Source organism: Bactrocera neohumeralis, unplaced genomic scaffold (assembly GCF_024586455.1).
Source record: "Bactrocera neohumeralis isolate Rockhampton unplaced genomic scaffold, APGP_CSIRO_Bneo_wtdbg2-racon-allhic-juicebox.fasta_v2 cluster11, whole genome shotgun sequence".
Classification (NCBI taxonomy): Eukaryota; Metazoa; Arthropoda; class Insecta; order Diptera; family Tephritidae; genus Bactrocera; species Bactrocera neohumeralis.
This window is the reverse complement of record NW_026089624.1, coordinates 16,326,638-16,351,309: the sequence shown is the minus strand read 5'-3', so window position 1 is coordinate 16,351,309 and position 24,672 is coordinate 16,326,638. Positions and strand designations below refer to the sequence as shown.

Genomic DNA, 24,672 nt, shown 5'->3' with positions numbered 1-24,672 from the left:
ATACCTTTTGCAAACAATAAAAATAAAAACAACAAATAAATGCGAAATAAATCAGAACTGTAAATAAAAATATGGAGGAGTGACCAACACTTTCTTAAATTCACATACAACATCATACAGAATTCAAATAATATTTTAGAATTGACATTGAATTTTTCTTAGAACAAACACCAGAAAGTTGATCAATTTATGATTTTTAGCTTTTGCTATCGTCGCGAAAAGACGTTTGCTGGCAAAGGCATGCTCGGAGAGATATTACGGGTTTTATGAATTAATCGAGGTCGCTTGTGGAATTTGCGCCTGCGTTTACGAATGAAATCGTTTTTGTTGTAAAATTTACTACATTTGGGCTTCGTCAATTTGGCTGCCATATTGACTTGTGATGCTTCTGATATTTGAGACAATTGTTGTTTTTGTAGAACAACGTTTCAATTTTTTGCTGGTGACATATTCACACGAGTACCCATATGAATGTTTGTATGCTTGTGCATTTTTTGTTCGGCAATGTATACAAATACATGTACATATAAATATATATGAATGTATGAACAAGCAGATCAATGCGCGAGTTAATACTTTAACCCTTAACCACAACCTTATATTTCAGTAAACATTAAAGAATAATAACAATATACCATCCTTGGCAAACAACACGCTTTCATAGAAAGAATACCATATCAAGCAGCGCTCCACGAATACAACTGGAGGCCGATCTTTAGTAAAATAAATCAACAAATAAATCAGCAAGATGACTGAAGAAGCAAATTTAATTGCATTAACCTACAGTATCGCCCGTACAATGCAACATAATTCACGCCATCAGAACCTCGAGTACATTCCACGATACAACCATCATCAGAATCACAATTTCAGCAATCAACACCAGAATAATTATTCTTGCCAGTAACAACCACCACGAAATCCGCAGCCTCGACAGAATTATCAAAATCCATTTAAGAAAGTAGAAGGAGCATTGGGATACAAATGAGAACGAGATAATACAAGTCATGCTAAAATACACCCGAAGAATCAACGGGTCAACCAAATTACACACGATCAACAAGCAAATACAGAATATGAACAGGAAGAATATTTTTTTATTCTAAGGCATGGGTTACCAACGCTTGTAAGGACCACAGAAGAAGGTAACTGCAGAAGAAAATTATGGAAATCCAAAATTCCCTCACGCAAAAAGGATAGAAGTAGAAAGTAAAAAACAAACCGCTACTTTACACGGTAAATCATTAATTAAATATAAAAAGAAAGTGAATATAATAGCATTCAGTATGGAATTTTTAGAACTCGATACCTTACAAGATTTCGATTTCTTGATAGGAACTAAAGGTTTAAATGAAAACAATGATAGATACAGAGAGAAATGTATTAATTGTGAAAAAGAATAAATTAACAAGAATAAATTATATGATAGGAGAAGAAATGTATAAACAAGAAATAAATGAATTAATGAAAAGAAATGAGCAGAGTAAAACATTAATCTATGTAACTACAGTAGAGGCAGAAATCAGAACAGAAACAAATAATCCTATTTGGGTCAGACAGTATCCATACCCCCAAGCGGATAGAGCATTTGTAGAAACTGAAATAAAATAAATATTAGATAATGAAATAATACAGCCAAGCAAAAGCCTGTACAATTCACCCATATGGACAGTTTCTAAAAAAGGGCATGACGAGCAAGGCAACCCAAAAAGACGCATGGTTATTGACTTCCAGAAGTTAAATGCGCAAACAATCGTTGATAGATATCCCATTCCGGACATCACCATGATGCTTCAAAACTTAGGAGAAGCACAGTACTTCACAACGTTAGATTTGGAATCAGGATTACATCAAATTAAAATAAATAAAGAAGATAGGAAAAAAACAGCATTTTCAATAAATAATGCCAAATATGAATTTCTACGACTACCATTTGGACTGAAAAGCGCACCGTTGACTTTCAAAGATGCGTTGACGACATCCTCAGACCATTCGTAGGAGTATGCGCATACGTGTATGTATATGGATGATGTCCTAATATATTCAGCCAACCCTGAACAATATATGAAAGATATCACCAATATAATACACACTTTACACGCAGCCAACATGAAAATCTCGGATGAAAAGTCAACATTTTTTCAAAGACAGACAGAATTTGAAAGACTTAAGATCTTTCTTGGGAATGACCTCATATTATAGAAAATTTATAAAAGGATTTGCATCCATAATGAAACCATTAACACTCTACCTACGAGGAAAGAATGGTAATATTTCAAAGAACAAAAGTAGCTCAGTACATGTAAAATTAGATTACAAAGCACTTAAAGCAGTTGAAACACTAAAAAATAAACTAAAAGAACACATAGAATTATTCCAACCAGATTTTGGAAAAGGATTGACTACAGACGCAAGCAATCATGCGATTGGAGCTGTATTGTCACAATCCAAGAAACCTATAGCATTCATTTCACGTACATTAACGCGAACTGAACAAAATTACTCAACAAACGAAAAAGAAATGTTAGCAATCGTTTGGGCACTCAAGAAACTTAGGAATTATCTGTATGGTCTCACTAGTAATACTTCTATTTACACCGATCATCAATCCCTAATTTTTTCAATATAAGAGGACAATCATAATTCAAAATTAAATCGATGGAAAAATTTTATAGAAGAATAGGAGCAAAAATTAAACATATTAAGGGAGATTTAAATGTAGTAGCCGACGCACTCAGCCGTCAAGTAAACGGAACCACGAACGAGTCAATACACTCGCAGGAATCATCCTCGCCAATCAGAATTAAAGATGTCAGCGCTCCACTAAACCAATTTAAAACACAAATTGTGATAAAAAAAAATGTAAACAAAATGCACTAGAAAGAGCAACAATTTTTGCAAAACACGAGAGATTTTATGTTAATTACGTCACACCACAAGACTTGATAGATACACTAACAAATATTATCAAACCTAATATCACGACCGCATTTCACACTACTCGTACACTAGAAATTCATGATATTATAAACTTTTCATTTAATATAGAGAAAAAGGTTTTTTGTCAAAATCTATTAAAAGACATTACGAGTGAAAAAGACAGAGAAAATATAATTAAACATACGCATAAAAGAGCACAGGGAAACGCAAAAAATAATACATTAGAGATACTAGAAACTTGCTATTGGCCAAATATAAAAAATGATGTAGTCCGACTAACTAGAAATTGTAGCATTTGTAAAGAGAACAAATACGAACGCCACCCGACAAAACAAGTTTTTGCGAAAACACCCATACCCGAAGGTATAGGCACACAAATACAAATTTACATATTTGAAATCGATGGAACAATGTATCTCTCATGCATAGATAGATACTCAAAATACGCATATATGAGAAAATTAAACGACAAAAGAGAATTCTACAAAATATTAGAGGAAGTACTCATAGAAATATTCCCATTTTCTAATAAACTAATGACAGATAATGAGACTATATTTAATAGTATAGCAGCAAAAGCTCTATTCCGACGGTATATATTGAACATTCAATGACTGCAGCAAACCATTCAACATCGAACGCTCAAGTTGAACGGCTGCATTCAACCATTCTGGAAATTACTAGAATTCGCATCAAACAAAATAAATCAACCGCGACTGAAGAACTATTCAACGCAATCAAGGAATACAATAGGACAATACATTCCGTCACAAAAAGGAAACCTATCGAATTATTTTTTGAAAGGAGCAAGCCTGAAGGAATAAAAGAACTGATCGAAAATAAGCAGGAGTATATGCTATCATACCACAAACAAAAAAACGAACATAAAAGGAATATAAAACAGGACAAACAATTTATGTGAAACAAAACCGACGACATAAAACAAATCCACGCTATTTGAAGAAAACAGTACAAGAGAATTGTGAGGACACAATTTTAACAACGGAAGGGAAGATCGTACACAAGGACAACCTCAGAAACAATGCTGAAGATAACGCTAACATTATTCCTAGAAAAATCCTTAGCTCAGGAAATAACCGACTTACAAGATCGCAAGTACGTGCTAACCGAGGCTGACCCATCATTTTTGTATCAAGAACTTAAACAAAATACTTAAACCATACTACGAGATCGCCGAATATAAAGAAGAGATGCCTAGTGAATCCTCAGAAAACAACTACTGAATAATGGACGAGCCAGACGCTCAAGACGATCTCTTGATTTCTTAGGATCGATTTTGAAATTTATCACAGGAGTCCCAGACCACGACGACCTGATTGAAATTAAAACAATACTCAACGACATAATTGAAAATAATAACAAACAAGTACAAATTAATTCCAACTTTAAAATAATGATGAAAACAAAAGATTAAACAAAAAGTTATATTGCAAGAATTATACAAGGAGTTATTTGACTTAACTACGACAATTAATTTCGCGAAGAGCGGAAATTTTTATTCAGCAGCAATAAATACGGACGAGATTGAAAGGATATTAGAAAATGAACAAACTAGTATACCGGTTATTGACATACTCGAATATGCAGACACGTATGTAGGTAGATTAGACGACACTTTCATTGTAATTTATAAATATCCAGTCATTGAAAAGAAATGCACAACATACAAAGTTACTCCATTATCCTATCGTCAAGGCATTTTGGATATGAATAAAATCGTAAGTAAATGTGAAGATAAAATAATATTAACATCTAAATGTAAAAATAATTTAAGTAAATATATTTGTAAACAAGAACCTAATGACAATTGTACAATACCAATGATCGAAGGTAACGAAGCCCATTGTAGTGTTATCCAAGAAAATAACGCACCTATTATAGATTTAGGAAAACTTATTACAAGGAAAACTTATTTTAAACGAAAAATCAATTGAAGGATTGAATTTATTCCAATTTAATGAAACAATTATTATTGACTCAGAAGTATTCCACAACAAGGAACAAGAAATTAAAGATTATATTATAGCTAATGGAAACAAAAGAATTCACATTCTTGAAATATTGGAATCAGAAAACGAATATCAATTTGACAACATTAAAAAATTAAATAAATTTTTAATACCATTTGAAGAACACCCAATCAAGAATATGTTCAAAACTATAGGAGTACTTGTAGTCCTAGGATTAAGTATATTTGTAATATTCAAACTATATATAATTTATCAAAAAACTGTATATCTGAGAAACTACAACGCTACCACAGAACGAGTAAGAATGACTCATCTACTCAAGACTCAAGTATAGACCAGGAGATCTATTTTTCACAAGAGGGCGGAGAGTTAATACTTTAACCTTTAACCACAACCTTATGTTTCAGTAAACATTAAAGAAAAATCATCAAAACAACTTTATCTTAGAACAATAGAAGCGCACTATCAGTACAACAAACAATAACAACCCAACTAGTTATTTACTAGTAAACAACCAGCATCTCAATAGTATGAGCAGCGATAAGCATAGGCTATACAAGCAACTGGAACAAGGTCACTTTATCATTATCGACTGCCGAGTAACAAGTTACCACTTGTAACACTTGTACAGATTAAGTGTAATACATTCAATATTAAAGTACTTGTGTATACGGTGAAATATTATACAAATAAAGGATCAGGCAGAACCAATCTCATTGGCTGACTTAAAATTATATATTTATTTTATTCCTAAGGAGTAAATAAATTAACTTGCGCATGTCATATATTGATAAGTGATAAAATCATGATTTGAATTTCTTAACGCGCACTTGCGTATACATTAGGGTGTGCCATCTTGAAGCAACCTTTTTTTTCAACTGAAAAACATGCTCAAAACTTTCGAAATGTGTAAAAAAAAAGTCACTCAAAAGATGAGCTCTTAATATTAATATTAAGAGGTGCCTCTTTCAAATTTTCTGCTTTCCATATAAATTACATGGAAAAAAATCATTTTTTTTGTGGTGGTTATTGTGCGGAGGTTATTATATGTGCGCGAAATTTAAAAATATTTCATGAAACGTTTTGCAATTTGATGCATAGAATAATTAATTTTCAATTACAAATGAATAAAAGCATTTATTAATTGAGAACTAACAGGCTTAGTTCACCTTATTAAGTAGTGAAATATTAAAAGTCAGTTGTTTTAATATATCATAAAATCATAAAAAAGGATTTAAGTTGTTTCGTCATATGAGCCCCCTAAAACACAAGTGGTATAACTCCACTTTTTCTTCTGTCGAGATATTAAAGGGTTTGCTAAAAGTTGTATATAAAAATCAATATTGAACTTTTGGACTACTTTTTTCAATAAAACTTCAGAAAAAGGTCTTATTTAACTTAAATTGATGTTTTTGAAACTTTTTGTCCATTAACTCTTGTTTTATCGAGTACCGAAAATTAATTATACCATTTGTGCTGTAAATGTTTTTAAGATTTCATTTAACTTATAATTAGTTTGAAATCTGTTTCGTTTTCTCAAATATTTTTTTATTCATCGTCACTTTCTTGAGATTCTTCCTGAAGTGGGCCAACATCTTCAGCAGTCTCACTAGTAACAAGCCCCTCGAAATAATTGTGGTGTACTGGAGGGATGTATGGCAGCAAGTCCATCATATCTTTCCTTTTTTCTTTTGAAATAGGCCGAGCTCTTGTGTACAGCTTACCCTGATCAATGATGCAAACATTAACCGGTCGTCCTTTTTTTCCTGCTGATCGTCATAACTGTCACATGAAAGGCATTCTTTTTCCTTGACAACGCAATAGTTCTATACCAGTCGTCAGGTGTAAATATTTGTTGCGACTTACCAAAATTTTCAATAGATGCAAAGTCACAGTCATTGGGGAGGAATGAATGTCCACTTTGCATGAACTTTTGGTCCATAATTTCTACATTATTGTCTGGACTTTGCACATATTTCATCAACGTCATAGCCATTTTCCAGTTACGGTTTTGACCTGTGCATGTGTCGCTATACATAACCACATGTTTGGCTGCTGTCGATCTAAATTTTATGTGTTTAATTAAACACGATGAAATTTCTTGTGAACCTTTAGAATCATTTACTTCGTCCCAACAATACATGAACCCCATTTTCGTTGAAAGTTCATGGCAACCTAAATTGTATACGTACATATTACGTGTGTAGTAGGCCTGTTGACACACCAATTTCGGGAAAGGCAGGGACTTCTCCAAATCAAAAGAGGATGCATAGTAGCTGTCATTGTTAGCACTTTTTTCAGCATTCGCCTTCATGGAATCGCGAGCTTGTTCTGCCTTCCGTAAATGAAGTTCATGGTCCTGCTTGAGCTGTATCTTTTCTTCTTCATCTGTTGAGTATTTTACTATATTAGAAAAAATATCACAATTGACGCAAGTGTCTTTATGTGGGGCGTGAAATTGCAGATTGAACTCGTTATTTAAAGTTCTTCGATATATATGCACCCTAACAGGCTGAAGCCCTTGGCTTTCAACGTGCTCCTTATACAGATTGTACATAAGTCGTATATTTAAGTTCTCGGCTAAATATTTCCTATTTGGGTTGTGTTTTCTTGTGTAGTGAGATTCGTATGAAGGAAAAGCTGAAATATGGGCTTACTTGTGCCACTTGTTCATCGGAGGTTTTGTTACCAGGCACCTTCTTACCCCGTTTATCGTCCCCTGGAGAATAGCCCATTTTGACCTTCTCCAAAGCTCGCGTCATTCTTCCATTTGAGATTTGCAATGTTTCTAAGAAGTACCTCTTGGAAACCTGTTTGGTTTCCCCAGCAACATTATGATAGAACCAATTGAACTTGTTCGATTCTTCTCAGCGGTGGTTGGCCGACGACGTACCGGTAATATTGGTTTCAAAAGACCACAAATGAATGCATTTTGGGCAGAGAATGTCCCTATTTTCCAAAATGCTTCGAATATTTTTTTTTGTTCTTCTTCTGTTATTTTGTTAAAACACTTTTTGGTGCATTTGCAATCGAGATTGCTAAATTGCTTCTCTGGAATTGGCTTTCCCTTTCTAGTGACGTAAGAGTCTCCCGAATTTCGCTTCCTTTTCCTTTCTTCTCGCTTCCATTCCTTTCTCTGCCTTTTCCGATCTCTCTTGGGCCTTCCTTCTGCATTTTCCTCTGCTTCACCACTTTCATGAGTACTGGGTCTCCCTTCCACATCAGCAGCTGCTTCATTGTCCTCTATGGAACCGGGATCATCAACGGCTGAAACCAAAGTTTACGTTCAATTATTTGAGAAAGTATAAACATTACGACATGAATTAGCATTTTCGATTAAGCACCAAATTGGGTTTTACAACAACAACAAACGAGTGAAGAAATTTTGCCATTTTCAGCTTAACAGTTAATTCTTAATTTCACTACCGTTACCTTCACCTGAGTCCATCTAAAGAAATTATTACAAAAAAACACTGAGAATAAGTCTTTCTCCCATGAAATTCACTGCACGAACGGTGAATTTGTCAATTATACCACTTGTGCTGTCAACGAATAGGTGGCAGCATTCACTGCACTAGTAATTTCTGATTTTTATGAGGTTGCTATGGGAACTAGAAGCTACCACGTTATTGCATTAAATAGAACACATTTTCCTCAATACAGTACCATAGCTAACTCAAAAAAAAAAAATGGAGTTATACCACTTGTGCTTTAAAGGGCTCATATATTAAAAGTCCAGTATATAATAACTTGCAATCGTAATAAATGTGGGGTGTTTTAATTTAAATGCCCAAAAATTCTTATTTTGTTCGATGTGGTCACAATGGAAAATGTTATAAAAAACGCTTATTTTGAGGCGCTCTCACACTGGAATAAGTTGGGCATCCCATTATCCCTGATGCCTACTTCAGCTTTGTCCAGACTGCGATTTCAGCTCCTACCAACAAACAAGGTAACGGTGAGAAGGATGAGTCATCGCAGCGACCAGCTGAGCGGCACCAAAAACTAAAGCAGCAGAGAACGGCAGTCAACAACGGCCGGCAACAAACGTGACCACACCAACAACTAAGCAAGTACCAGCAAGCACGCAGGAAACGAAGAATAAAATAACGCAAGGTGAGAATGTACCAAAAAAAAGGCCAGTCTGTACAAACTGACATTGACCGTTACGTCAATATAAAAAGAAAACTAAGTTCTTCAAAGTCAGCGGTCAATCCTAAGAAATTTCAAGGCGGCACACCTAAAAAGAATAAAACGGAAGTTTTAAATGGTAACAGATTTGCCTTACTAAGCAATTCTACAGACGACGAAGCGAAGGGTACCACCACAGTCGTTAATGCTAAACCACTTCCAATATATTTGCTCGAGCGTAGCAGTAATACTCTTGTTGCTAATTAAGTGAAATTGTTGGTACTAACAATTTCCATATATTTAGTGCCTTTGAAAAAAGGCAATATAGAAAAACAAAAATTCAGTCGTGCACTGAAAAAAGTTTTATAGAAGTTGTAAAATTATTGTCAAATAAAAACAAGAACTATTATTCCTATCAACTGAAGAGCTCTAAGGGCCTAGTTGTTCTAATTAAGGGTATATTTAATAGAAACAAACTACCACAGCCAATGTTTAAAATTGAATTCTTGCCGAACTCAAATCAACTTAAAAAAATGAAACACATCCAATATATAATTTGAAATATATGCTGCATCGTAGAGTAACTGTGGAAGAACCACATAAAAGAAACGGTCCGGTACAATGTACTAACTGCCAAAAATATGGAGATTTACATCCCACTTTTAAATGCACCCTTAGAAAAGACGAGTTAAATAAAATATGCAGCAGTTGTGGAGGAAATCACACTGCTAACTACAAGGGTTGTCCTGTATATAAAGATTTGAAATCTAAGTTGTCACAGGACATTCAATCACGTCGTAACCAAATGTTACAAATACCCCGTAATGAAATTAAAGCAACCTCAGATAAAAGTTCAAATCCTATTACTTCTAACAATAATATTATGCTAGGAATTTATGTAAATGTGGTGAAAGGCAACACTGTACAAATGCAACTGCCGCAAAATGCTTCAAATGGCGGTATTGATATACTATTAATCTTACGCAGTATATGAGACAATTTATGTAAAAAATGAGCTTACTAAATATCTGTATATGGAATGCTAACGATGATAACCAACATAATTTAGAGATTATTAGATTTCTGTCGGAAAAAATATAGATGTAATGATTTATTGGAGGATGGAGACATGTGTAGAAGTTTACGAAAGTGAGGAAAGTTCTCTGATCGCCATTCACTTGGGAGTGGCCAGAAACGATTCTTTTACATATAACTCAAGCAGCTCAAAACTTCCTGTCTTTGACCAAGTATCCTCTGGGTAGCCTAAGAACATCCTTTCGAAGGCGAGCTAAAGTGAGAAGGCGAAACATCCCCTACGTAGGGTTGTGCGCTGGGTTTGGGACCCGCCACGTAAACAACAGTACCAATGAAAACTAAACGACAGCCTCGGTTCAGAGACCCCCCTTTTGATGATGACCATGGCAAACGAAATAAGGACTACGATATCAGGTCATGCACCTGGATTGTCGGGTCCCTTAATTGGGAAGGTGCCGCTGCCCAGCTGGTTGATGTCCTCGTGAAAATAAAGGCTGACATCACCGCCGTCCAAGAAATGCGATGACCGAGACAAGGACAGACACGAGTAGGTCCTTATGAGAGCTGCCCCTGCCACGATGTCAAAATCGTGCCTGGCGACTTTAACACCAGGGTGGGCAAAGAAGGTATCTTTGGCACTACAGTTGGTAAATTCAGCCTCCACGAGGAAACATCTCCAAATGGGTTGAGGCTGAACGACTTCGGCGGGCCCGAAATATGGTTATCGGTAGTACTAGATTCCAGCATAAAAAGATACATCAAGATACCTGGCTGTCTCCGGATCGAAAAACCACCAACCAGACCGATTATGTTGTGATAGACGGAAGACACGTCTCCAGTGTTTTAGATGTGCGTGCGCTCCGAGGTCCTAACATCGACTCGGACCACTATTTTGTTGCAGCCAAGATTCGCACCCGCCTCTGTGCAGCACAAAACGCACGCCAACAAACACAAGGAAGGTTCGACGTCGAAAAGCTGCAATCACAACAGACTGCGGAACGATTTTCTACTCGGCTTGCACTCCTGCTCTCTGAGAGCACTCATCAACAACTCGGTATAAGGGAACTGTGGGACGGCATTTCAAACTCCTTACGTACAGCTGCATCCGGAACCCTTGGTTTTCGGAAAGTGCAAAGGAACAACTGGTACGACGAGGAGTGCCGTGTCGCAGCGGAAAGAAAACAGACGTTACGATCGACCACAACACGTGCGGGATGGGATAGATACCGAGAGTTGAAGAGGGAAGCGAGAGCATTTGCAGATAGAAAAATAAAGAGGCCGAAATGCGTGAGTATGAATTGCTTGATAAGCTGGCCGACAGGGGTAATGGTCGAAAATTCTATGACAAAATGCGGCGGCTTACAGAAGGTTTCACGACCGGAGCATACTCTTGTAGAACCCCCAAAGGTGATCTAGTCACCGATGCCCAAAGCATACTTAAATTATGGAGGGAACACTTCTCCAGCCTGCTGAATGGCAGTGAACGCACAACACCAGGAGAAGGAGAACCAGATTCCCCAATCGATGACGATGGAGCAGACGTTCCATTACCCGACCATGAAGAAGTTCGAATAGCAATTGCCCGCCTGAAGAACAACAAAGCGGCAGGGGCCGACGGATTGCCGGCCGAGCTATTCAAACACGGCAGCGAAGAACTGATAGGGAGCATGCATCAGCTTCTTTGTAAAATATGGTCGGACGAAAGTATGCCCAACGATTGGAATTTAAGTGTGCTATGCCCAATCCATAAAAAGGGAGACCCCACAATCTGCGCCAACTACCGTGGGATTAGCCTCCTCAACATCGCATATAAGGTTCTATCGAGCGTATTGTGTGAAATATTAAAGCCCACCGTCAACAAACTGATTGGACCTTATCAGTGTGGCTTCAGACCTGGAAAATCAACAACCGACCAGATATTTACCATGCGCCAAATCTTGGAAAAGACCCGTGAAAGGAGAATCGACACACACCACCTCTTCGTCGATTTCAAAGCTGCTTTCGACAGCACGAAAAGGAGCTGCCTTTATGCCGCGCTGTCTGAATTTGGTATCCCCGCAAAACTAATACGGCTGTGTAAACTGACGTTGAGCAACACCAAAAGCTCCGTCAAAATCGGAAAGGACCTCTCCGAGGAGTTCGATACCAAACGAGGTTTCAGACATCGTCACTCACGTCACTGTTGACAGTCATAACTTTGAAGTTGTAGATAATTTCGTCTGTCTTGGAATGGAACCAGCGTAAACACCACCAACAATGTCAGCCTAGAAATCCAACGCAGAATAACTCTTGCCAACAGGTATTACTTCGGACTGAGCAGGCAATTGAGAAGCAAAGTCCTCTCTCGATGAACAAAAACCAAACTCAATAAGTCACTCATAATTCCCGTCCTGCTATATGGTGCAGAGGATTGGACGATGACAACAACCGATGAGTCGATGTTGCGAGTTCTCGAGAGAAAAGTTCTGCGAAAGATTTATGGTCCTTTGCGCGTTGGCCACGGCGAATACCGCATTCGATGGAACGATGAGCTGAACGAGATATATGACGACATTGATATAGTTCAGCGAATTAAAAGACAGCGGCTACGCTGGCGAGGTCATGTTGTCCGGATGGATGAAAACACTCCAGCTCTGAAAGTATTCGGCGCATTACCCGCCGGGGGAAGCAGAGGAAGAGGAAGACCTCCACTCCGTTGGAAGGACCAAGTGGTAAAGGACCTGCCTTCGCTTGGAATATCTAATTGGCGCCACGTAGCGAAAAGAAGAAACGACTGGCGCGCTGTTGATAATTCGGCTATAATCGCGTAAGCGGTGTCTACGCCAATTAAGAAGAAGAAGAAGAATGATTATATCAGAAACTCAATTAACAAATAAAAATAGTTTCAATATATCGGGACTTAGACTATATGTTACAAATCATCCGGATGGAAATGCGCATGGTAGCATGGCAGTGCTGATTAAAAATCGTTTAAGCCACTATGCTCTAGAATCTCATGCTACACCACAGTTACAAGCTACAATAATATCACTAAAAAATCGGAGTTGTGACTTAAATCTTACGGATATGTACTGTCCACCTCGTTTTAAAATTACAGATAGCGAATTTAAAGACTTTTTTGAAACACTATGTCAAAGATTTCTAATAGGTGGAGGTTATAACGCAAAACACACGTACTGGGGCTCACGACTAATTAATTCGAAAGGACGACAGCTGTACTACAGTATTATGAATAAGCATAATAAGCTATACATAATATCTCCTGGTAAGCCGACATATAGTACTGGCTCAGTGATAGAAAAAAATACCAGACTTAATAGATTTTGCTGTAGTCAAAAATATAGATAGATCGCTTATGAGAGCTGATACATGTACAGACTTATCATCTTATCCTGTACTAGTAAAGTTATACGAACAACCCATGATATTTAAGCTAAAAGTTTCTCTTACATCACATAAAACTAACTGGTTGAAGTATAGAAAATATATCAACAGCCACATCAACATTGATTGCAAAATAAATACAGGAAGAGCCAATGATGAAAGTATTAGATAATTAAATGATGTAATAACTAATGCAACTGTATTGGCAACACCAAAAAGAAACAATAAGCCAGTTGGTTTTAGAAAGATCATCAATAATGAAATAGAGAAACTTATAAATGAGAAAAGGAGAGCTAGACATGAATGGCAGTTAAATCGCTCGCCTTCAACTCTGCTTCAACTGAAATCTGCTGTACGAAAGTTTAAAAAAGCGTTTAAACGCGAGGAGGAATTCAACACCGAAATATATATAAAGAAGCTGTGTCCTAATTCAAACAAGCAAAATTCTCTTTGGAAAGCCCATAAGTCCATGAAGCCACCAACCGACTCCAACATGCCTATACAAGACACGGGTGGAAATTTGGCTCGAAGGCACGAGGAAAAGGCTAATTGTTTTGCAAATCACCAAGAAAAGGTATTTCAACCTAATTCGCCAAAGAACAACCTTAAACTTTCACTTACCCAACACAGCTAAAAAGTCGCTCGAGTCTTTTAAGACTTCACCTCCCAAAATTATTGTAATCATAAAAAAAATTAATCCAAAAAAAGTCGCCGGGACATTTCCCCAAAAATGATAATTGAGTTTCCAAATATTGCTGTAGAGGTGCTCTCTTTCCTCCTCAATGCAATTCTTAGTTTCGGATACTATCCAATTTCATGAAAAAAGGCGTAGATTCTCTTGATAGATAAACCTGGGAAAGACTTAACACAGCCGTCTTCATACAGACCAATCAGCCTTCTACCCTGTCTTTCTAAAGTATTTGAAAAAGTATTACTATCAAAGATGTCTCCTTTCCTCCACGAAAACAATACAATACCAATGCATCAATTCGGATGTACCACAGGGCAGCGTTTTAGGTCCAACTCTATACATCATACATACAGCAGATCTTCCAACAGCTAACAATGTATTAACTTCAACTTTTGCGGATGATACAGCTATAGTGAGCCGTAGCGATTGCCACATTTTAGCATCAAAAATACTAGCGGAGCATTTAAGTTCTGTCGAAGAATGGCTAGCGAACTGGCGTATAAATGTGAATGACGGAAATGTAAGCATGTTACGTTTTCACTGAGACCAAAAATGTGCCCGGCAGTAAAATGAACAATATTTTAGTACCCCAAGCGAATGAAGTAACATATCTTGGTATTCACATAGATAGAATGCTCACGTGGAGAAAACACATCTCTTGTAAAATAACATGTCTGAAGATTAGAGCTGCAAATTTAAATTGGCTTTTAAATAAAAACTCAAAACATAGCCTAGACAATAAAGTGCTTTTATGTAATGTATTAAAGAGCAATGTTTCACCGAAACAGCTCAATCACTCGCTTGAGCCTTTCTAATTTTAAATAGATTTAAGATTTTATAATTTATTGTTAGGCTTAAAAAAAAGCAGATTCAATATATAAAATAATATTGAACCCGGCAAATGGTAACTATAAAACCAAACGCAATAGTCAAGGATTATTCACTCGCCAAAATAGTGCGTCTAATGCCATCAGCACCTACAAATAATCGAGGCCAAACCATAGATTGGAACAACAACATAGCTGCCGCTTAATGCTTGTTGCAAACGAACCCATATAAGAATATCAGCTTTGAGTGTTACGGCTGTGAAGGCATACATTTTGTTCCTAACTGTGCTACTTTCAAAGCACTAGCCGTTCGATATCGCTGGGGTAAGGTCAAAGGACTTCATCTTTGCTTTTGCTGTTTACGAAGAATATATAATATACTTCATCGCCGTTCGAAGAAGAAGTGCGGCATTAATGGTTGCCACAGACATCACCATCGTTACCTATGTGAGGAACCAAATCCAAGTCCACCGGCGGGTACCGTCCAGAATCAAACCGTCTTGAAGAGATGCGGAGTGCACCAGAGGACCTTATTTTAAATACTAATATTTGCCAGTTTCATTATTCGGTTCAAAAGGTAGTTGTTTTGCCATGATAGATGAGAGATCCGCAATATCCCTAATAGAGGGCGACGTCGCCAGTCTTAACAAGTTAACACTCCAGTGGCATCGGCAAAACTGCGCAACAGAAGAATCGTTGAAAGTGAGCACCGAAATAAGTGGTAAAGGTGTGCCAGAACAATACAGCATGAGAAACCTATGCATCCTGGGTAGTCTTAATTTGCAATTCCAGTCGTTAAAAAAAAGCCCATTTTAAGTTTTTACCACTAGAAAACTACCAGCTCGTTAAGCGGTAATTGTTATTGCGTCTGGATAATACTTTGCTAAGACTACCGTTAACAACCGTTCAAGCAAGCAACAAAAATCCCTTAGCCATTAGCAGGAAGTTGGGTTGGATTGAGTATGGTCCAACTATATAAACAACATACTGATGCCATAGAAAATAGAACTCCCGTGTTCGGACTTACAGATCGGCCAATCGCTTAGTAGCCAATACAAATTTGCAAAGGCGCTTAATATCTACACCCACCAGTTCGGTAGGATGTCTGAAGGTATGTGCCCCCAAGTGTCTAAGTCTTACCCTCCCAAATGCGGGACAGTAGAGAAGGAAGTGCTGGCTAGTTTCTGCCGCATCTTCTTCTAAGCACCTTCTGCATACGGCATCCGGTAAGATTCCCAGTCTTACAGCATGCGTGCCATGGGCCATGGGCCGTCAAGAGCCCCACTACTAAAGAGAGGCTAGCCCTACTGAGGGCAAAGAGATCGTTAGATCTTCTGTGATCTATCTTGGGTTAGAATGCTTTTGCGACCGCGCTCGTGCCAATGCTGGCCCAGCTGACACAAGATGATACAGGAGCACCGACCCGTTCTCATTTTACGGATAGTGATTCTAGGGTGCTCTTCCTTGCTAGCTCATCATCTTTGCAGTTTCCCGCTATTCCGCTGTGGCCTGGCACCCATACAAGCCTTATAATATCCTTAACCAGCCCAGTATCTGCTCTGCTATCTGAGTGGATGATCACTTCCCTGAAGTTGGACACCTTCCGGAGTAGCAGATCTGCTGCTACCTTGATGGCTGCAACCTCAGCCCGGAAGACACTGCAGTAGTCGGGAAGTCTGAAACTGTAGCTGATATAGAGCTCTCGACAGTAAACCCCTCCACCAACCCTCCCCCCAAGCCTTGACCCATTCGTAAAGAAGCTTACTGGCCCCCTCCTCCAACGGCTTCTTCCCACCCATAACTCCCTCTTCGGTAAATGGGCAGAGAAGGAACCGCGGGAGTTTGATATGGCGACTCCATGATCCAGATGATCCGGTATGCAGTCAAAGCTTGTAAGGATATCTGAGTGTTCAAAAACACGCTCCTTTAGGAACCCAGATTACCTGAGCCTAATAGCCGCTTTTGCGGCCACACACCTTCCGGCAATGTCCAGAATTGCATTAAGTGCCATGGTTGGGGTGGACCTTAATGCACCGCACATGCTGATGAGCGCAGCCCGTTGAACGCTTTCGAGTTTCTTAGCAAGTGTGGTCCTCTGTAAAGCCCTCCACAACATAAAGACTTCATAGAACATTAGGGGCTTTACTATGGTGTCATAGAGCCAGAGGACCACCTTCGTTGAGAGGCCCCACCTTCTGCCAATAGCTCCTCTTCTGCAGTATAAGACTGTCGATGCCTTTTGGCTCTCTCCTCGATATTCGGCTTCCATGAAAGGTTCTTATCCAGGATGAGCCCTAGATATTTCACTGTATCCGCTGGTTGCAGGCGAATGCCTCCCGTTCACGGCAAGGGTGCCACTGGGATCTTATATCTTCTACTAAATAAAACCATTTCTGTTTTATTCGGGTTGATGGCGAGTCCACTTCCGACCGCCCACTTTGTTACAATGCTGAGATATCCCTGCGTCAGCTCGTATACGCTGCTAAGGAACTTTCCTTTGACCATAAGTGCTACATCGTCTGCATAGGCAATCACCCGACAGCCCAGATCCTCTAGTTTCTTAAGAAGGTCGTTAACGACTAGGATCCATAGAAGAGGAGAAAAAACCCCGCCCTGAGGGCGGTTCCCCTGTTCACATTTCACCGCGCGCGCGCGCTCTGCCGCATTCTGTTTCGACCACTCTGTCACACAGAAGACTGAAGATGAGATGCTTGAGGTTCGATTCGCCTCCAAGAGCATCTAGAGCAGTTATGACTGCCTCCGGAAACACATTGTTGAAAGCTCCCTCAACATCAAGGAAGGTCCCAACAGCGAAATCTTTAGCCTGAATGCTTCCTCCAGCCATGACACGATAGTGTGCAGGGCAGTGTCGACCGACCTGCCTTTACGATACGCATGTTGCGCTCCTGATAGGTAGTCTCCTTAAATACAAGTCCATCAGTCTCTCCAAAGTTTTAAGCAGAAAAGAGGAGAGACTGATGGGTCTGAAATCCTTGGCCGTGACGTGGGAGCCCCTGCCAGCCTTCAGCATGAACGTAACTTAGACTCGTCTCTAGGCCTCCGGGCTGTAACCTAATCTGATGCAGTTCGCATAGATCGGTAGCAACCAGCTGCATGACACCTTAACAGCCTGCTGCAGCTGTGCTGGTATGATGCTTGAACGGTTTGAACGAATTAATCGCCCATGTCAAGTGTCGCTCATCCAGAAGATCGGCAGAGGCCGTGCATTCAGCATGCAACTCTCCGAGAGATGACTCTATAGAGGACGTGCTGCTAGGGAAGTGAGCATCAAGGAGCATCCGAAGTTTATCTACACTGCTCAGGGCCCACTTTCCGCTTACATCCTTGAGATAAGATATTAACGAGAATACTCCTGAATCTAGAGGACTCGCGGCAGCCCTCCACTTTTTTGCAGAAGGTCTTCCACGAAATCCTCTTAGCCTTCCTTAACTCGGACTTGTATATCGACAGTCCTGTTTTATACAACGCCCAGTCGTCAGATAACCTACTCCTACGGGCCCTGTGAAATAAGCGTCTCCAAGACGCCCTAATTTCCGACAGCTCCATATACCACCATTGAGGTTTCCCTCTGCCCTTCGGTGTTTTCAGTGGGCAGGAGCTCTCTAGTGCAGTAATGCACGCCGAGCTGAAGACTTCGACCCACCCGTCCACCACATCGGCGGTGCCCAACATGTTCACCCCCGGTGCGCGTGGAAGAGTTTGCCGAAGCCTCCTGCGGTAGCCTTCCCAGTCCGTGTTCCTGGGATTCCTGAAAGATTTCCTAGGCGGACCTTCTCCGACTAAACTAAAACCGATATACCTGTGATTAGAAAAGGAGTGATCGTCGAGGACTCTCCAGATTGAGAGCAGCAGGGCAATCACGTCAGAGGCCAGGGTGAGGTCAAGAACCTCCTCCCTGCATGCGGTCACAAAAGTTGGAGAATTTCCCTTATTACAAACGCGAAGATTTCGCTTACAATAAAATCAAAAAGCGACTCACCTCTAGTGTTGGTATTCGAGCTCCCCCAGATTGAGTGTCGCGAGTTGGCGTCCGAGCCGATGATGACGTCGGCACCATTCCGGGACGCTTCAGCCAAGGTTCTCCTTAGCAGTACGGGAGGCGGCTCCACCGCATCATCGTGCGGCATATACGCAGAAATAATCCAGACATTTCAGGTAGCGCACTCCAGTTTTGCTGTTACTATGTCAGCATTGCTAAAATTAGGTAAAAGAAATACCGTTAATTAATTTCTGGCCAGCATACAGGCTCTGTTTTTACCTGCATCATTGGTCGCCAGCAGCTTATGGCTCTTCGTCCTCAAGGCAGAGATCTCGCTACCAGTCAGCCACGATTCCTGGATCAGGACGACATCGGCTTTGTCTTGCTCTAGACGAAGCAGTAGATTGGCGGAGGCTGCCTTTGAGTATTCGAGGCTAATCTGGAGGAATTTTATCATTCAGACACTTCTCTAGGAGCGCCAGTTCAGCGCTCATGTCGTGATCGACCCTCACCTCCTCAAATAATTGTTCGAGGCTGAAGGCGGAATCGCCAATCGACGAGCCGCCTCCAGAACTCGCCACGTCCAAGAGGTTTGGGTCGTTTTCCATGGTCGTTTGACCATCGCAACCGCCGTCTGACTTCTCGCCTTCATCTGTAGCTTGGGTGCCATCAGCCCTGGTATCCGTTGGGGGTACCTTTAGCACCACCATTTCGAAACCATGGCTGAGGCCTCCCTTGGTTTTGCTGAGAGGACCGATGGACTCCTCGTTAAGCATTATTAACGTTAAGCATTATCAACGCTCGCCGATATGGTTCATCGGTTCTCTCCAGCCTTATAACAATAACTTGCAATACTTGAGGATTTCCTCAATCTCATTTGCAGTGGAAGGTTCAGCCGGCAGCCAGACGCGAGCCCTAGGGCGAAAGGAAGGTCCGCTGTGTCCACGACTTCCAGTCTGGCTCCCTTCCAATCCTCCCCCACCTGAGATACTGCCTCCTTATATAAGAAGGCCGATCTTTCATTGGCACACATTGTCAGCTTGTGCAGCCCATGGTCAGTTACCTGACCAGCATGCTTGCCACCGTAGCGCTCTACGATTTTTGCCGCCAGTGGACGGTCCGACTTCAGCTTCCTAGCTAAAGCTCCCCTGCTAATGCCGAAGCGATTCCGCCGTGCACGAAGGCTCCACCCTTCATTACCTCTTTTGTCGGCGGTCTTGCGCCGGCTTCTGCCATTCTACCGCCTGATGAGGAGACTCCTACCGAGGTCTTTGTCTTATCGCTGCAGCTACTCAGCGACGGTTTCGTCGCCACAGGAGCAGCAGCCCCGACTGGGACGAATCTGGGTGTCGCTTCATGAGTTAGTCACCGAATATTTTGCCACGGACCATTTCGGAATGAGTGAAGCACGCCAGACAATAGAGTAAAAATACACGACGCATGGGTAAACGTTTTGAAAGTGGACTTCTTTGAAAAAGATTCCACTTTCAATTTCAGATAGTTACTATATGGCCTACAAACGTCTAATAGGTAGGGTTACCATATTCCCTGATTTGTCAGGGAGTTCCCTGATTTTGACCTTCGGCACTGATTCCCTGATTTTCGCGAAAAATGCTCTGATTCCTAGGTTTCCTCCTGAATCGGCCATTTTTGTGCGTGAAAAAAGTGAGCATCACAGCGTTTTAGTCTACTTGGGCGTTTTGAATTTGGGCGCCACACGTATAATGCATTTACATGAATCATATCATTCATGGTTGCGTTCCAAAATTCGACCGAGTTCAACTCGTGTGGGTTTTGTTCGGTATAAAATTCGTCGGTTGAAATTGAAGACAAGGCCAGGAGCGCTGCCTGCTATCCGTAAATATATTTGCTTTGTTTATATTCCCGCGATTTTCTAATAGAGTTTCGTAGGCTTTTTCTATGCCTAGTACTTCTGCTTGGAAGATGCTAGCCGAGTTCGGTAGACGTATAGAGAGAGATATGCCAAGATCAGCGGAGAATACCCCCGTGCCTACTCCGCAGTCCATTTTGGACCCGTCGGTATAGACTGAGATGGTATCCTCCTCTTCTATTGAACCTCTTCTCCATTCTCGTCAAGATGGTATCCTCACCTGGAAGTGTCTATTGAAGTCCAGCTTTGGGAGAATGTAGTCTAATTTATTAATGGTGAGCTTATTTAGGATTACACTATGTCCGTAGTTCTGCTGGTTCTAACCTCCCAATTCTTTTATTCTTGTCGCCGCAAAGCTGCTGTTTTTTTGAATTGGTAGTTGATGCAGGATCACGTTGAGCGCATCAGTCGGACATGACCTGATTGCACCAGTAACACTCGTCTTTGTATACCATTTAATTTTTTAATGTTGTATTGTTTGTTTAGCTCTGGCCAACATACCAGAGCTCCATATGTAAGTATAGGTCTTATGACCGCCGTATACATCCACATGACTATACTTGGTTTGAGGCTCCAATTCTTGTTGACGATTCTCCTACAAGTATAGTAGGCCATGTATGCTTTGTTTATTCTTTTTTCTATATTTATTTTCCAGGACAGTTTGGTGTCAATCTCCACCCCCAAGTATTTAGCTGTGGGGGATAGAGTGAGTGTTGTACCGTTTAGCACCGGAAGTTGAAACTGAGGTATTTTGGTTCTGCTTGTGAATAACATCAGTTCTGTTTTGTTAGGGTTAACTCCTAGTCCATTATTTTTAGCCCATAGGATTAACCTTCGAAGTTTCTTAGGTACTTTGTCGAACATTGGCCAGTTCACAATATACCTCCTTCCACGGTGAGCTACTTGAAGAAGTCAAATCTTATCTTGTTATACACACCGAGTTAAATAGCTGTTTGATCCAATTTAATCGTGTTTCTTCATGCTTTTGAAAGAAAACACACTGCTTACCTCACATCGTTACGATCGACCACAACACGTGCGGGATGGGATAGATACCGAGAGTTGAAGAGGGAAGCGAAAGCATATCCAGACAGAAAAAGAAAGAGGCCGAAATGCGTGAGTATGAATAGCTTGATAAGCTGGCCGACAGGGGTAATGGTCGAAAATTCTATGACAAAATGCGGCGGCTTACAGAAGGTTTCACGACCGGAGCATACTCTTGTAGAACCCCCAAAGGTGATCTAGTCACCGATGCCCAGAGCATACTTAAATTATGGAGGGAACACTTCTCCAGCCTGCTGAATGGCAGTGAACGCACAACACCAGGAGAAGGATAACCAGATTCCCCAATCGATGACGATGGAGCAGACGTTCCATTACCCGACCATGAAGAAGTTCGAATAGCAATTGCCCGCCTGAAGAACAACAAAGCGGCAGGGGCCGACGGATTGCCGGCCGAGCTATTCAAACACGGCGGCGAAGAACTGATAGGGAGCATGCATCAGCTTCTTTGTAAAATATGGTCGGACGAAAGCATGCCCAACGATTGGAATTTAAGTGTGCTATGCCCAATCCATAAAAAGGGAGACCCCACAATCTGCGCCAACTACCGTGGGATTAGCCTCCTCAACATCGCATATAATTTTCTATCGAGCGTATTGTGTGAAAGATTAAAGCCCACCGTCAACAAACTGATTGGACCTTGTCAGTGTGGCTTCAGACCTGGAAAATAAACAACCGACCAGATATTCACCATGCGCCAAATCTTGGAAAAGACCCGTGAAAGGAGAATGGACACACACCACCTCTTCGTCGATTTCAAAGCTGCTTTCGACAGCACGAAAAGGAGCTGCCTTTATGCCGCGCTGTCTGGATTTGGTACCCCCGCAAAACTAATACGGCTGTGTAAACTGACGTTGAGCAACACCAAAAGCTCCGTCAGAATCGGAAAGGACCTCTCCGAGCCGTTCGATACCAAACGAGGTTTCAGAGAAGGCGATTCCCTATCGTGCGACTTTTTCAACCTGCTTCTGGAGAAAATAGTTCGAGCCGCAGAACTAAATAGAGAAGGTACCATCTTCTATAAGAGTGTAGAGCTGCTGGCGTATGCCGATGATATTGATATCATCGGCCTTAACACCCGCGCCGTTAGTTCTGCTTTCTCCAGACTGGACAAGGAAGCAAAACAAATGGGTCTGGCAGTGAACGAGGGCAAGACGAAATATCTAATGTCATCACACAAACAGTCGTCGCGCTCGCGACTTGGCACTCACGTCACTGTTGACAGTCATAACTTTGAAGTTGTAGATAATTTCGTCTATCTTGGAACCAGCGTAAACACCACCAACAATCTCAGCCTAGAAATCCAACGCAGGTTAAATCTTGCCAACAGCTGCTACTTCGGACTGAGTAAGCAATAGAGAAGCAAAGTCCTCTCTCGACAAACAAAAACCAAACTCTATAAGTCACTTATAATTCCCGTCCTGCTATATAGTGCAGAGTCTTGGACGATGTAAACAACGGATGAGTCGACGTTGCGAGTTTTCGAGAGAAAAGTTCTGCGAAAGATTTATAGTCCTTTGCGCGTTGGCCACGGCGAATACCGCATTCGATGGAACGATGAGCTGTACGAGATATACGACGATATCGACATAGTTCAGCGAATTAAAAGGCAACGGCTACTCTGGCTAGGTCATGTTGTCCGGATGGATGAAAACACTCCAGCTCTGAAAGTATTCGACGCAGTACCCGCCGGGGGAAGCAGAGGAAGAGGAAGACCTCCACTCCGTTGGAAGGACCAAGTGGAGAAGGACCTGGCTACGCGTGGAATATCCAATTGGCGCCACGTAGCGAAAAGAAGAAACGACTGGCACGCTGTTGTTAACTCGGCTATAATCGTGTAAGCGGTGTCTACGCCAATTAAGAAGAAGAAGAAACAGTGGCGAATGGCAGAAATCTCAAAGGATCCATCAGGATTCACGATGAGGCGGGGCGTAGAGGCACCCTTTGCTATTCACATACAATTTGGAAACAGCGCAAACCTCATCAGAGTATTAAACGCATATACGGTGTTTAACTGAGTTAAGCATCCACCCCATCTGCCCGGTAAAATTGGCGCATTCTAATACAACAGCGCATTTCACCACAGCTGATGACACTCAACACAACTCACCACACTCTACAACAATCAACCCACTCAACAAAAGGGATGGGAAAAAGGGAAAGCGGACATTCGATTCGATACTGCGCCGCGTCAACACTACATTTGACTCGATCGTCATCGTTCCACCCGCGCCGACAGCGATCCAACACATCCTTTTCGATTCGACGCGACATATTATTAAGCAAAACATTGTACAACAAAGGATAATTTTAAATAAATTGTATAATACCTTTTAAATACACAACTCTTTTTTTTTCATTTTAAACACTCGCGCGAGTTTTAGATTAAATACGTTGTTTTCTGTTCTGTAGTAAGAATCAGTCTGACTCTGCCATCAGATCAGCAACTCGAGTCTGCCGCAATGTGTGGGTGTACCGCACATTCCAACAGACTCAAAATATGCTGATCCTGCTATTTTGGTCACGTACTGGCTGATCATGCGATGTGGTGCACAACTGCATGCCGTCAGACGTAACCTGAGATGTAACTCCCCCAGAGCCACTCTGAGAAGTCTCCTGACTTCTTTTATTTATGACTTTCAAACTTATCTTTTCATTTTTTCTATTACATAAGTAAATAGTAACAATAATTATACTTATTAATATTGTTATAATTAGTG

General features: G+C 40.8%; 1 protein-coding gene and 1 pseudogene across 1 annotated transcript in view; both read right to left on the bottom strand.

Moving 5' to 3' along the window:
* Nucleotides 1-24,672, bottom strand: part of LOC126766148 (uncharacterized) — an 897,272-nt gene that overhangs the window by 175,020 nt on the left and 697,580 nt on the right. The gene's annotated exons all lie outside the window — the stretch shown is intronic.
* Nucleotides 6,480-8,449, bottom strand: LOC126766023 (uncharacterized; annotated as a pseudogene).